At 50.6% G+C, this 14,677-nt stretch overlaps 1 protein-coding gene and 1 long non-coding RNA gene across 4 annotated transcripts in view; one reads left to right on the top strand and one right to left on the bottom strand.

Annotated features, from left to right (window-relative positions):
* LOC119953937 (guanine nucleotide-binding protein G(I)/G(S)/G(O) subunit gamma-2) overlaps positions 1-14,677 on the top strand; it is a 97,031-nt gene that overhangs the window by 49,351 nt on the left and 33,003 nt on the right. For 2 of the 3 annotated variants that reach the window (XM_038778649.1, XM_038778641.1), the window contains exon 2: positions 9,088-9,186. The exons of the other annotated variant lie outside the window; for it this stretch is intronic. The gene's annotated coding sequence lies outside the window, so the exon portion shown is untranslated. The remainder of the gene's footprint in view (positions 1-9,087; positions 9,187-14,677) is intronic. 3 annotated transcript variants of the gene reach the window in all.
* LOC119953951 overlaps positions 1-14,677 on the bottom strand; it is a 65,415-nt gene that overhangs the window by 48,712 nt on the left and 2,026 nt on the right. The window lies entirely within an intron of this gene.

Raw genomic sequence — 14,677 nt, forward strand, 5'->3', positions numbered from 1 at the left:
GGCGAAGACCGTTAGAGTCTTCACTTTGCAATGAATGACTGTTAAAGAATAACATTTCCATGCAGAAATATTTAAATGAATTCGAGAAGTCTGGTTGTATTTTAATATAAAAGCAAATTACTGCGGATGCTGGAATCTGAAACAAAAGCAGAAAGTGCTGGAAAGTCTCATCAGGTCTGGCAGCATCGGTGGAGAAAGAAGGGAGCTAATACTTCATATCTGGATGACTTTTGTCAATTTGGCGAAGAGTCATCCAGTCTCAAAGTTAGTTCTGTTCTCTCTCAACTGATGCTGTCAGACCTGCTGAGATTTTCCGACATTTTCTGTTTTTGTCTGGATGTTTTGCTGGCTTTTTCAAGCCGATCTGTTGAGACATTTTTGCCAATCAAGGTGTTAAGCCTTTTATAAGCATTTTTGCCTCAGTGTGAAAATGATCTGGTAACTGAGATATCTATGTTTCAGAGTCTTTTACCCCTCATTAGGTACTCGGGCACCAAACACTTTGGCAGTCAATGTGACAAGCACTTTTGTGTCTTTTAGGTGTGAAAATGCCTCGCTAGGTGCTAATATTCAAACCCTGATTAACTTTTAAATGCTGTGCCATATTATTAAATGTAATTCACCTGCTTTAAAGATCTGGGACGGGTTTCTCCATCCCGCCGAACCTGTTTTCTGGTGGGGCACGCCCCCACTGGCAGCGGGATCCTCCATCCTGGCAGTCGGACAATGGGGTTTCTCATTGTGGGCACCCCCATGCAGTCGAGAAATCCGCTGATGGGAGTGCGCTGCCGGCAAAGCGGAGGATCCCGCCGACGAAGAATCCGGCCCCTGGTTTTTTTTGAGATATGCCTTTTTTAAGATTTTAAGTCCATTTTTAAATACGTATTGTGCTCTCTGTAATGTATATACTGTGATGAAACAAATTACAGAAATGCACTTATCAGTAACAATTGTGCAATATTGTAACGATATTCCAGTTTGCATTTTATTGTTTCCATTGTCAAAAGATACAGCAGTTAAAGCTGACGCAAGAATAAAATGATAAAATGGTAACTGTTTTGCTCTTTTAACCGATATTTGCACTGTAGTGAAAAAGGCCTATGCTATGGGCGGAATTCTCCCAAAGGCCCGACGCCGTTGTGAAACCTGGGGCGAAATCCTCTGCAGACCGTCATAACGCCGATTTCCGGCGAGCAAAATTGGTGTAGATGACTCCGACGTGGGGGCCTTCTTTTAGGCGGCTTTTCTCCGTTCCCAGAGGGGCCAGCAGTGGACTGACGCGATACGCGTCAGTTTCACCAGCTGCGGAAGTGGTGAGACCCGGCGTTTTGGGAGGGGGGGAGGAGGAGGAGAGAGACAGACCCGGCGTTTTGGGGGGGGGGGGGGGAGGAGAGAGACTGACCCGGCGTTTGGGGGGGGGGGAGGAGAGAGACAGACCGGCATTTGGGGGGGGAGGGGAGAGAGAGACAGACCGGCATTTGGGGGGGGGGGGGGGGGGGGAGGAGGAGGCGAGAGACAGACCGGCAGTTGGGGGGGGGGGGGGGAGAGAGAGAGACAGACCGGCATTGTGGGGGGGGGGGGGGGGGGGGAGGAGGAGGAGAGAGACAGACCGGCATTTGGGGGGGGGGGGAAGAGGAGGAGAGAGACAGACCGGCATTTTGGGGGGGGGGGGAGGAGGAGAGAGACAGACCGGCATTTTGGGGGGGGGGGGGGGGGGGTGGAGGAGGAGAGAGACAGACCGGCATTTTGGGGGGGGGGAGGAGGAGGAGAGAGACAGACCGGCATTTGGGGGGGGGGGGGGAGAGAGAGAGGGAGACAGACCGGCATTTGGGGGGGGGGGGAGAGGAGGAGAGAGACAGACCGGCATTGGGGGGTTTGCGGCGTTGAGTTGAGAGGGGGGGGGGGTTCGCGGCGTTGAGTTGAGAGAGGGGGGTTGCGGTGTTTAGTTGAGAGAGGGGGGGCGGCGTTGGAGGGGGGCGGCGTTGGAGGGGGGTAGGGGTGGTGAAGCGGGTAGGGGTGGTGAGGGGGGGTTGGGGTAGGGGCAGCGGCGTGCAGAGGAGGGGGGGCGACGGATGCCCGGGGCCAACGCACCGTCGCCCCCCCTTTGCACGCAGCTGCCCCTACCCCAACCCCTCCCCTCACCACCCCTACCCCCTTCACCACCCCTACCCCCCCACTAACGGAGGAAGGAAGGGGGGGGGAGGAAGGAAGGGGGGGAGGAGGAGAGAGGGGGGGGTGTGGGTACCGGCCTTCAGAGGGAGGGGGGGTGTGGGTACCGGCCTTCAGAGGGAGGGGGACGGGGTGTGGGTACCGGCGTTGAGGGGGGGGGACCCGGCGTTGAGAGGGGGGGGCCCGGGGTTGAGAGGGGGGGGTTGCGGCGATGAGGGGGGGTTGCGGCGTTGAGGGTGGGGGGTTGCGGCGTTGCGAGAGATGGGGGGCGGCGTTGGAGGGGGGTAGGGGTGGTGGGGAGGGGGGTAGGGGTGGTGGGGAGGGGGGTAGGGGTGGTGGGGAGGGGGGTAGGGGTGGTGGGGAGGGGGGTAGGGGTGGTGGGGAGGGGGGTAGGGGTGGTGGGGAGGGGGGTAGGGGTGGTGGGGAGGGGGGTAGGGGTGGTGGGGAGGGGGTAGGGGTGGTGAGGGGGGTAGGGGTGGTGGGGAGGGGGTAGGGGTGGTGAGGGGGGTAGGGGCGTTGGAGGGAGGTAGGGGTTGTGAGGGGGGGGTGGTTGGGGTAGGGGGCAGCGGCGTACAGAGGGGGGGGGCGACGGTGCGTTGGCCCCGGGCATCCGTCGCCCCCCCTCTCTGCACACCGCTGCCCCCAACCCCCCCCCCCGATGCCGCAACCCCCCCCCCCGATGCCGCAACCCCCCCCCCCCCGACACTGAACGGCGTCAACCATCATCAATGGTTGACGCCGTTTTAAAGCTACTGTGATTTTCGTGACGTGACCCGTGGCCACGTCGGCGGGACTTCGGCCCATCCGGGCCGGAGATTTGTGGAAACAAAAATATAATGAAATCCCGCCGGCGCCAGCTGTTTTCTGAGGCTGCCAGCGGGATTTGCACAGCGCCGGTTTTTGGCCGGTCAGAGAATTAAAAACCCTGCGGGAGCGAGATTAACGCCGCTGCCGGCCGATTCTCCGACCCTGCGTGGGGTCGGAGAATTTCGCCCCTGGAGAGGTTCGCGACGGTGTCGTTGGCCTCTCATGGCCCCCTATTCTCCCCCCGCCGGGGGGCTAGGAGGGCCGTGCCGGGAAACTCGGCCACGGGCCCTTGTCGCTGGCGTCAAGGCCCGGCGCGCCGAGAATGACTCAGCCAACACGCCAAATGACGTCAGCCGCGCATGCGCAGGTTGGCCGGTGCCAACCCGCGCATGCGCGGTTACCGTCTTCCCCTCTGCCTCCCCGCAGGACGTGACGGCTTGATCTTGCGGGGCGGCGGAGAGGAAAGAGTGCGTTCCATTGAGACGCCGGCCTGACGATCGGTGGGCACCGATCGTGGGCCTGTCCCCTCCCGAGCACGGTCGTGGTGCTCAGTCCCCTCTAGGCCCCCCACAAGCCCCAAACGGGCATCTCACGCCGTGTTCACGACGGCAGTGACCAGGTGTGGTTGCCGCCGTCGTGAAACGGTCGCGAACGGCAGGCCGCTCGGCCCATCCGGGTCAGAGAATCGCGGGCCACCGTGAAAAACGGCAGCCCGTGATTCTCCGAGCGGCGTGTCGCAAAACGCAACGTGCCATTTGGAGGGGGGGGGGGTGGGAGAATCGCGGGAGGTGCGAGAGTGGACCTCCCGCAATTCTCCCACCCGGCATGAGGAGCGGAGAATTCCGCCCTATTTCTTTGCATTTGTGTTACTACTTTTGAAGTTGCATATTCTTTGGAATTTTTAAAATTGATTTTCCCTATTGTATCATATCCCTAAATTCTTGGTACTTTTCAGGTGCTACAGCAAAATCTATTTACAAAAATTAACAAGTGACTTTTTTTTAATGAACTGTATTGGGGTAGCAATTCTGCAGAAATGGCCATTCATGCCATTTCTCCACGGTTTCTGCCAAGATAAGCGATGGGTAGAACCACCTCAGAAATTCCAAGTGATTGCAAACAGAGAGATGCTGCATATGTGATTCCTGGATTCTAGCTCTGAATATCTGAATCATCGGCCTACCATCAGTCTGTGCTGACTCTATGAAAGAGTTATGCGATGAGTTGATACACACTTTACTTATAGGCCTGCATTTGTTCCAACTATATATAGAACATAGAACATAGAACAGTACAGCACAGAACAGGCCCTTCGGCCCTCGATGTTGTGCCGAGCAATGATCACCCTACTTAAACCCACGTAACCCGTATACCCGTAACCCAACAATCCCCCCATTAACCTTACACTACGGGCAATTTAGCATGGCCAATCCACCTAACCCGCACATCTTTGGACTGTGGGAGGAAACCGGAGCACCCGGAGGAAACCCACGCACACACGGGGAGGACGTGCAGACTCCGCACAGACAGTGACCCAGCCGGGAATCGAACCTGGGACCCTGGAGCTGTGAAGCATTGATGCTAACCACCATGCTACCGTGAGGCCCCTTTAAGGGCAACACAACAGAGTAAGGGTCGCCTGGCCTGGGTGACCAATCGCGACTGAGTGGGCAATCATTCCATGAGGAGGAGTTCACCTAAGTAGAGACTTTTTAGGAATAAGCTGCATTGGTGACCCTTACTCTGCTGTGTTGCCCTTAAAGGGATAATCGCCACAATATCCTATTTCTTTTACAGAGTCATTATTGAACCTTCTATCTACCTTTCAGGTCATTCATTCCATATCACAACAATTGGAGCGGATGGCAGGGATCTTCTTGTCTATTCATTGATTCTTTTGCCAACTTTCTTAAAGATTTCTGTCCTGTTCTCACCATCCTTCCTGCTTTTAGACATTCATAATTGTTAGAATACTGTTTGGTATCTAAAGAAACTGAGCCAAATGGTTGTTACTGACTGGAAAATAATTATGGCGAGGCCAGAACTGAGAACAATTGTTCCTCAGTGAATATTGAAATTGTAGAATGTTCTGCACTTCCCTAAGTTTAATATATATATATATTTTTAAATATTGCTGTTTTGGGGAGCAGAACAGATAAATCACCGTTTGTTTATTTTCACTGCCACTGTCATGGGTGGGACCCAGTCTTGCTCAGTTAACCCACTTAACCATACTGATGCTGGATCGAACCGGCTCCTGATATCTATCGGCCTCCCCAAGGAATTGCCAGCCGGGCACTGATTGGTGGACCAGTACTAATCGGCGGCTGGTTGTGGGGGGGGGGGGTCTCCTAGGCGATTGGCCCTGGGTGGTCAGGGATGGGACAGGGCAGTCCGTGTGGAGTTTGCACATTCTCCCCATCTCTGCGTGGGTTTCACCCCCACAACCCAAAGATGTGCAGGCTAGGTGGATTGGCCACGCTAAAGTGCCCCTTAATTGGAAAAATAAGAATTGGGTACTCTAAATCTTTTTTTTTAAAGGATGGGGCAGGGCAGCACCCTGGCTCTCCTGTGGACACCTTGGCACTGCCAGGCTGGCATCTTGGCACAGCATCTCTGGCATTGCCCAAGTGCCAGGGTGACACCAGGTGGCAGTACCGAGGTGCCCTTCTGCAAGGATGGCATTGCCAAGGGTCAGGGCCTGAGGGGGCCCATGCCCATGAAAGGTGGGGTATGGGGGGGGGTATATGAATGATGGGGAGGGGTGAAGAGTGGGTATGAAGTGCCCACCGGAAGGTTGGGGGTGTGAAGGGTGGGGGTCCTGAAAAGGAGGCATTGGAAGAAAAGAGGGGGCTACAGAGACCCCATAGCCAGGTGTCCTCGCTTGAGGGGGTAGTGCCCATATATGGGGGGGGGATGGCATTGCACAGTGTGTGGGGACCCTCATTTGGAGTTTGGGTCACCCTTTCAAAATGGCGTCCCTATCTCTCACTGCACTGAGGAGTTCTGACACACGGAGCTCCTCAGTGTAGAAAGTGGGGCTATGTGCGACCCGGCCCCACGTTTCCCGCTCCGGTCCCCTATCAAACATGGGTGCCGATTTATAGCGTTGTGTTTCTCAGCACTGCGAACTAAAGCTGCTCACTGTGGGACTTTGTCCCCATTTAGTTAAAACCCACCCTGTGGGCTAGCCTAGATAGAAACTCCCCGGGGCCCAAAATAATGACTAGGTGAGGTTGGATGGCGCGAGCCAGGGAGAAACTCTCAGTCAAACTCGCCTGAAATGACATTTTAGGGCTGGATTCTTCCGTCCCGCCTGCCGCAAGATCGCCACGGACGGGACGCAGACCATAGAAAATTCCAGTGACCTTGGGCGGGATACTCCGGTCATCGGGCGTGTGCAGCCGGAGAATCCTGCCCTTACAAAATTTTCCATTAGATCGCGCCCTAGATCATTGCACTATCAATCACATCTTCACATGTTTACTAAATGAGAAAAGTATGCCAAACATCATTCAATGATGATGCCCTTTTGAGTATTCACTGTGTGTAGGGGATTGATTATGTAAGTTCTATCTTATGGAAATTTGTGTGCCAGTTTTGAGACTAGTCAGAGCAATAGAAAATCTCAACATATGTGCTTTGTAGGTGCAGTTAGCTCAAAAATTGTTTGTGCCTCTATTCCAAAACGGCTCTGAAAAGCAGTCTGCAGGCTCTTTTTGCAAAGCTCTCAGAAAGTTGTAGAGAAAATAGTTTCAAGCCTACCTCTCTGTGCTTTATGTATCATACAGCAAACAGGACCCTTTAGTAAATGCACAAATAGTCGGGTGATTTTCTACATTATTCAGGTTTATGCTTATTTTAGCTTGTTGTTTGAGAATGCCTGCCCCTTTAGAGAAAGACACTATCTGTTTCTTAGAAGTCATTGTGGTGAACAATTCGCCAATTTTACAGATTTTTCCGTCTCATTTTTGTTAGAAATCTTTGGAATGCTCCTTCCCACAACAAATGCCCTTTCCCACTACATCTGACATTTGCCCGACAGGCTGCCGCAGATCCCAAATTACCCAGTCTTTTAACATGAAGGCTGGGCTGTCATTGTCCTGTAGCTATGATCCTGAATGTAAAATAGGGAGTTTCGAATACTTGATAACTCTTAATTTCTTGAACTTGGGTGGATTTTATTCATTGAGCACCAATGAATGTCTCTTTTACCCGCCCACCCCTCCCCCACGCCTCCCCCAATAACTCTGTGAAATGCATGTGGATTTAATTGCTTAGGACTATTATTTGATGATATGCCTTGAGTTGACTTAATCTAGGAACTGCTGGGTAGGTTCCAGAGGCCTCCCCCCCCCCCCCCCGTATGAAGCACCTTAAGTCGGCTGGTGTAGTCAATTGCAACAAAAAAACCTGCTGATGTATTGGAATTATTCTAATTTTGGATTTATCTCATTTCTCTAACTGCTGCTAAGAGACTCAACGAATTCAGCAATTCCTGCAGGTCTGATGATTTGCTTGCCAATGTAGGATTAATCTTGACTGCATGTTAAAGACAAGTGGGTCGCTGCCCTTTGATATGGCCACAGTGACACTAACAAACTATGACTATTGTGTTCTAACCAGATGCCCATGGGTGCCATTTTGGAATAACTGAGTAAATATTTACTACAATGTTTCAAGTCATGCCCCTAAAAACTTGCCAAAGTGTTTGACTCGTTTTAGGTTATCAGTAAATAAAGCTCTGTTTACAGCAAATATTTCAAAGCCTTGTCTATCGCTAAAGCAAGAGGCAAATCTTGTTAAAATGCCCTCTTGATAGAAACTAAAAGCACAGCTCATACTCGATCAGCTTCCCTTTGCTTGGGTAAGTAGAATTTCACTTTGTGGAGGAAAAAAAGGTTGAGTCATCCTATCACGTGTACAGGGAGTAGACCAACTGCTCAGCAACATTGGAAACTCCAATCCCTGCTCAAAAGTCAGTGTTGCCATATTTGGGAATTTTGGGAGCAGCCTCACTTCCTGGAAACAGGCGCACTCGGGAAACTGCTGTAAAGCTACCTGGTTGGCTGCCATAAACATTACACTATATGCTGCATCTTTGGTGTGAAAATTGTAAAATTGTTCTATTATCTGTACTGAAAGAAAAGCGCAAAAGATCTAGATGGGAGTGTTGACAAAGTTACATTGTGCCAATGTTTTTGTGTACCTGTCACGTTCAAAAATGATTATACTGCGCACCAACAGTGTGCCAACTAAAGAGCTGCTGATTCGAAGAAAGTGTGTTTTCCAAAGATGGTTTTTGTGGTTAAGGAGGAGAAGGAGCAGGAATAATGTATCTTATGGTGAATACATCCGGCCCTGGGGGGGCGGTCCCCACGGTGGCCTGGCCCGCGATAGGGGCCCACCGATCTGTGGGCAGGCCTGTGCCGTGGGGGCACTCCTTCCCTCTGCGCTGGCCTGTGTAAAGCTTCGCCATGGCCGGCAAGGAGAAAAACCCCCTGCGCATGCGCAGGAATCACACCAGCAGTTCTGGGAACACGCTGGCGCTCCTGCGCATGCGCCAACTCACGCTGGGTGGCGGAGGCCCTTCGGCGCCAACCACTCCAGCACCGCCCTAGCTCCCGAAGGTGTGGAGGGTTCCGCACCTTCCGAGCAGCCCGACGCTGGAGTGACTCACGCCACTCCTTGGCGCCGGTAAGGCCTGTCCCACCAGATACCGGAGAATCCCGGCCCAGATGTTTTATTGATGTACTGGTTTGCCTGTACAATAAAATCTACAATACGTTTTAAGTTTACAAATATTTATTGAATGAACAAAAGAAGTGGCCTCCTGTCTGAAATGGTCAAAAGCATTTACCCCGGCCAGTCCCACATAACTTCTAATTAAAATGTTAAAAATTAAACTGGATGAATGGTCAGTGCAGCAAGAGAGGGGAAATGGAACTGTCATGAGAACATGGGCATATTTGAGACCGAGATTAAAAGAGTTTAAAACTGATTACCAAATTTAGTTCTGTGCTTCCTTATGTTTCCTGTTTGCAAACTGAGCATTATTTTCATACGATTTAAATTTCATGCAACAACCGGCCTCTTGTTTATTTGCTTTAGGTTTATTGAACAAGCTGTTGGAAGAAGAGGAAACTAAAAGGGCATCATAAAGAAACCGAAGTCCTCAGAGAAGACATAACACCCACACTGCGCATTTAGGTACAAATCTTTCTTCCGATTATGAAAACCATTATAGATATTTAGTTCTGTGGAAAGAATAAGCTTTGGTTTAGTGGGTTGTTAAGAGAAAGTTTGAAATGACCCTCATCTGTAGAACTGATTGTGCTGCAACAGTACGGTGTACTTAACATTTCTGATCTGTGTAATGTACACAAGAGCTGTCTAACAGAATTGGGTGTTAACCAGAAATCAACTGATTTCAGAAGCTAAAGCGTCTCAAACGTTTTGCTTGGGATTTTTAGTTTGGGCTTCAAATGATATTCCCTGCCCAGTTAAAGTGTGAATCTGTGAACTACTGTTTCAAAACAAGGTGGGCCACATAGGATTGGTGAAAAAAGCACACAAGTCATGAAATGAAACGGTGCTGTAAATCCTCAATTCACTGTAGCTTCAGTCAAGCGGGTTGCAAATCTACCTTACCAATTTGGATATGGTGACCAAATTAATACTTCCGAGGGAATTCACTTGGCTGCGTTCATCCTGAGTGTCATTTCAAATGTAGTTGAATTTGTTCTGAAGTGTTTATTGTATTTATTGTCACTGATGGCTGAAAACATTGAATTTAGCTTGATAAAATTTTTTATATATGTGTACTTTATTTAGTGGTAGAATTTGTTTGTGATGCTGTATTTTACATGTAGCTGAGCTCTGAAAATCATAGAGAGATTTTGACTCTGGGCAATGAGCTTTGAGTATAAACCAAGCAGAACAGTACTGGGAGAAGGCTGACAAAGAACTTCCAATATTATCCCCGTCAGCAGGAAATCTTCTTGCTGTACACTTTCGAAAATAATACAGGCTGCTTACTAAACAGCTGAGTACAGGATTGGGGGCAAAACAAAGAGATTAAAGTTAGACAAAGATATTGGGAAGAGCAGAGAGTGCTCTGCAAGTACTTTGTCGACACCTTGCCATGTATAAATGCATTGTGCAGCAGCATGTTTGTAGTTTCAGATGCCAAGTTAAATTGGTGCCACATTGTGCAGAAGTTGGGTATGACAATAGAAATAGTTTGAAGTGTTAAGCCACAGAATTCGGCCTGCAGCATTGCAAGTGCTGGCTTAAGATCTACACCTGTCTTCCGTTCCATGGATCATTTTATAGATACCAACAGCTACTTCTGTATAGAGGTCTCCCATCTACACAAGCATTAATGGTTATGTGCGTGCGATGAATGGCTCCTGACCCAGTTTTTTTGGGAATAATTTCATTAAATAGACCCCTAAGGGTTGGGTCTTCATGCATAAATTTCAGGATAATTGATACAAAGAAGTCCCTGTCCCTTTTTCTTCCATGCTACATCCCAGAACTAGGTGCAAAAAGTGTTGTAGAGGAAATCCCTAATACACCAAATGTGGCACGTGACAAATGACATTTAGCAAATTTAACATATACCCATGAGGTTGAAATAAACAGGTATTCTCACTCACATTTTCCTGTATATTGTTGTAAATTCCTCCAAAATAATCAATTGCTGGAGTCAAAATCCTTGAAAACATGTTTTCCCATTCCCTCCTTGACAGCCTCCTGCTTAATCGGTGTGTTTGTTAGGGGTCCTGTCGTAGGCCCTAAATTTTGCACTGGTTGGTTGCGCACACCTGGCAGACCCAGAAGTGGGCCAGAAATGTGCATGAAGGTGTTTATGGATTTCACGCTGCCTGGCTAATTAATGGGCAGCGAACATGAACCACGTGCATGCTGGGAAAGGCTAAGTGCGGTGGGAAGAGCGCATGTGCTGAGGAAACAAAGGGTGTGGGCTGGCAATTCTCAAGGCCTCCTTCAAGGAGTAGGCCACTGCAGAGCTGCAGAACTGTTCTTATTAAAAAACCATTCCGATGAAAAAATGCTGCAACCAGTGTCTCGGTAGGACATTCAAACACAAACCTCAATCCCCAGACACCCTATTTAAATTTTATTTCGGCCTTGACATTTCATCCAACCCTGAATCAAGGTTACAGCTAAAATGCAACGGCCGGCCTGGTCAATCAGCCCATCCAACAACCATAAAAGCAGACAGGTCACATAAAATTCCTTTCAATTGGCCCCTAATGGGTGCTCATGCATGCCCGCTGACTGACATATCGCACAAGTTTTTTTTCTTTATTTTTTTTTATTAGTTCATGGGACGTGGGCATTGCAGGCTGTGCCAGCTATTATTGCCCTTGAGGGGGCAGTTAAGAGTTAACCACATTGCTGTGGCCTGGAGTCACATGTAGGCCGGACCAGGTAAGGACGGCAGATTTCCTTCCCTAAAGGGCATTAGTGAACTAGATGGGTTTTTACGACAATCGAGAATGGTTTCACGGTCATCATTGGACTTTTAATTCCAGATTTTTATTGAATGTAAATTTCACCATCTGCAGTGGCGGATTTTGAACCTGGGTCCCCAGAGCATTACTCTGGGTCTCTGGTTTACTAGTCCAGTGACAATGCCACTACCTCACCGCCTCCTCTACCAGTGCACAACGATATTGAACCGCGCACCCACAGTCTTCTCTCCCAATTTCACAGGTTTCCAGGTTGGGTGCTCACCCGCTCGACAAACATATAATTCTGGCACAGAGTTCTTAACCTCTGCCTCCCAACACCTTCCATCTCCCTCTCCATTCCCAGGTCCAGAATACTGCAACAATCCTCTAGTTTTCTCAAGATGTGATGAGTTACTATAATTAGAACCTTCACGTTATGCAGACCTCACTTGTGTGTAATATGCAATACGCTTCCCACCCTTAGAAAATAGCCACTACAGCTTATGATTCACAACAAAATGGATGGCCCACTGACAATTTCGATATACCGAGGTTGAGAATGAAGCTTTAGCTCTGGGGAGAAGAGAGAGGTTCTTTGTAGAGGAATAGAAAAAGCCAGAGAACATTTGACGGAGATTTTGAAAATAATGAGGATCCACAGCATAAATAGGGAAATGCTATTTCCTCTGATCTGGAAGGCAGCACCTGCAGGACCCAAAATTAACACAGTCAACAAAAAAAAGAGGAACGATTAGGAGAAATAGTTTTGAGCAGTAATGTTAGTATTTGGAATGTAGTGGTGGGGGTGGAAGAACACCTAATACGCTTTCAAAAGGGAAGAAAATAAATAGTTGCCAAACGAAAAAACAGAGCTCTATTAAAAAGGAACTGAGAAATGAGACTGAACAGGTAATGGGCACGATCTAACGGGGGAAGCATTGTGCGCTGTTGCAGGGGTGGCTTCCTGGGTGCTTCCCGACAGCCGCCCCAGCGAGACCGTGGCCTGTATCTAACGGCAATTCGTGCCGGAAACGATCCCCCTCTAGCGGCATGGAGGAAATGGTCAACCCGCCAGCTGAATTGCCAAGACCCTGCCGGCTGCTAACGAGGAGGACAGCTCATAAACCACTCCCTCCGAATGCAGTCTAGTCAGCACACGGCCATGCCTGCACAGAGACCTCCTCCACACTTCTGGGGTGCCGACCGGGCCACCCTGCTGGAGGCTGTGGAGGCGAGGTGGGACCCTCCGGTGAGTGCCAGCCGATTGATGGAGTCTCAAAGGCTAGGAGCGCAGGAGATGGCAGCAGTAATGCATGGCACTGAAGTCAACACTGCTCGGTTGACAACAGTAGTGAAAAGCCTGGATCATGACATCAGCACAATGAGTGGCGGTGTCCAAGGCGTGGCTCAGTCAGCGACAACTGTAATAATAATGATCTTTATTAGTGTCACTAGTTGGCTTACATTAACAGTGCAATGAAATTACTGTGAAAATCCTAGCTGAAAGCCTCGACAACATGTCCCAGTCACTGGGGGATGTTCCCAGACGGAGGTGGACATTGCCGAGCAGTGCATAGCATGTCCCAGTCACTGAGGGACGTGTCCCAAATGAAGGTGGACATTGGCAGAGTACTGCAGAGCTTGGCCCAGTCACTGAGGGACGTGTCCCAAATGAAGGTGGACATTGGCAGAGTACTGCAGAGCTTGGCCCAGTCACTCAGGAGCATCGCTGAGGGCATCAACACCATGGGGCAGACAATGGGGAACTGCCAGCGCTGGCAGTGCCAGATGATGCAAGGTCTCTGGAGCCCACTCCAACTGCCTCTCCATTCCGTGGAGTCCCTCAGCTCCGCATGGCCACCGCTTAGGAGAAACGAACGCTTGAGGCCAGCCCGGAGCCTTCCACTGGGAGATGACGGCTGTCTCCAGTTCTTACGAGTCCTTCCTCCTTCTTCCAGCACATCGTGAGGTCAGCAGGCAGAACAGGTTGGCACGGCGATGCCAGTGTCACAAGTAAGGCACTGGGGCCCTCCCTCCAGAGGACGCCCGCCAACAGCATCAAAGGCCACAGGGAGCACAAGGCTGCCTCCACCTCTGATGTGCATCCTGGGGACACCCCTCAGTGTAGCAATAGAGCATGGGATCTTAAGAAGTTTGGGGATTACTGGGCACTGCGGGGGTGAGAGCCGGGGGACCCATCGGTAGCTGGAGACGGTTAGGGTTTTGGTTGTCCACAGTTACAACATTCTACACCTGATACATTGTGGAGACTCTCGCGTTATTCAGAATAGCAGGCCAGCCTGCACGCCCCCCCCCCCCCCCCCCCCCCCCCCCACTCGGGCACAGTGGTTCTAGATCAGGAGCCTCCAATGCATTCCATCTGCAGATGATGGGTGTGAACACGCTGTCAGGAGTCAGACTATGGCATAGATTGAGAAGTACCGGAGCTTACCTCACAGCGAGTTATCATCACTCTCCTGCCTTGTATAGTGACCCGCTGACAGTGTCGACACAGGCCCATCAGCCCTGGAGTGATGTTACACAGACTCTTGAGGGTGGAACAGGATGAGGGGGTGGGAGAGAGGGTGAGATGACCGGCAAAGCCCCATCTATGAGAAGCGGATGAGGATGAGGACCTCCCTGGCCCTCCAGACATGCCTGACCCTCGCCGCTGCCTGTCCTCTGTTCCCCAGCTGCTCCATGGGTCCTCCCCAGGCTTGTCCTCCAGCCCCTCCTGGTCAGGCCCCTCCTCCTTGTCCTCCTCAGATGAGGTCACATGCCCCTCCTCCTGCATTTTGCCCCACTGCTGTGCCAGGTTATGGAGGTTACAGCAGACCACCACATAGCAGGAGACCCTCTGGGGAACCTCTGGCAAGACACCACCAGAGTGGTCCAAGCATTGGAACTGCAGTTTGAGCAGTCCGATGCACCACTCAATGACAGCATGGGTGGCAACATAGGCCTAGTTATAATCAGGTCTCTGCCTCGTTCTTCGGTCTCCATACCAGCGTCATGAGCGGGTATCCCTTATCCCCCAAGAGCCAACCCGGGTGGTCCTCGAAGGCACCAGGGATCTCGGTGTCCCAGGATGTAGCTGTTGTACACACTCCCTGGGATGCATGTGCACATGTGCATGATCTTGAGGTGGGGTTCGCACACGAGATGAACATTCAGGAACCACCACCTGTTAATGAAGGGTGCTCCCTGATGCCCCAGTGCAA

The sequence above is a fragment of the Scyliorhinus canicula genome, chromosome 2 (genome assembly GCF_902713615.1).
Source record: "Scyliorhinus canicula chromosome 2, sScyCan1.1, whole genome shotgun sequence".
In the NCBI taxonomy this organism is placed as follows: Eukaryota; Metazoa; Chordata; class Chondrichthyes; order Carcharhiniformes; family Scyliorhinidae; genus Scyliorhinus; species Scyliorhinus canicula.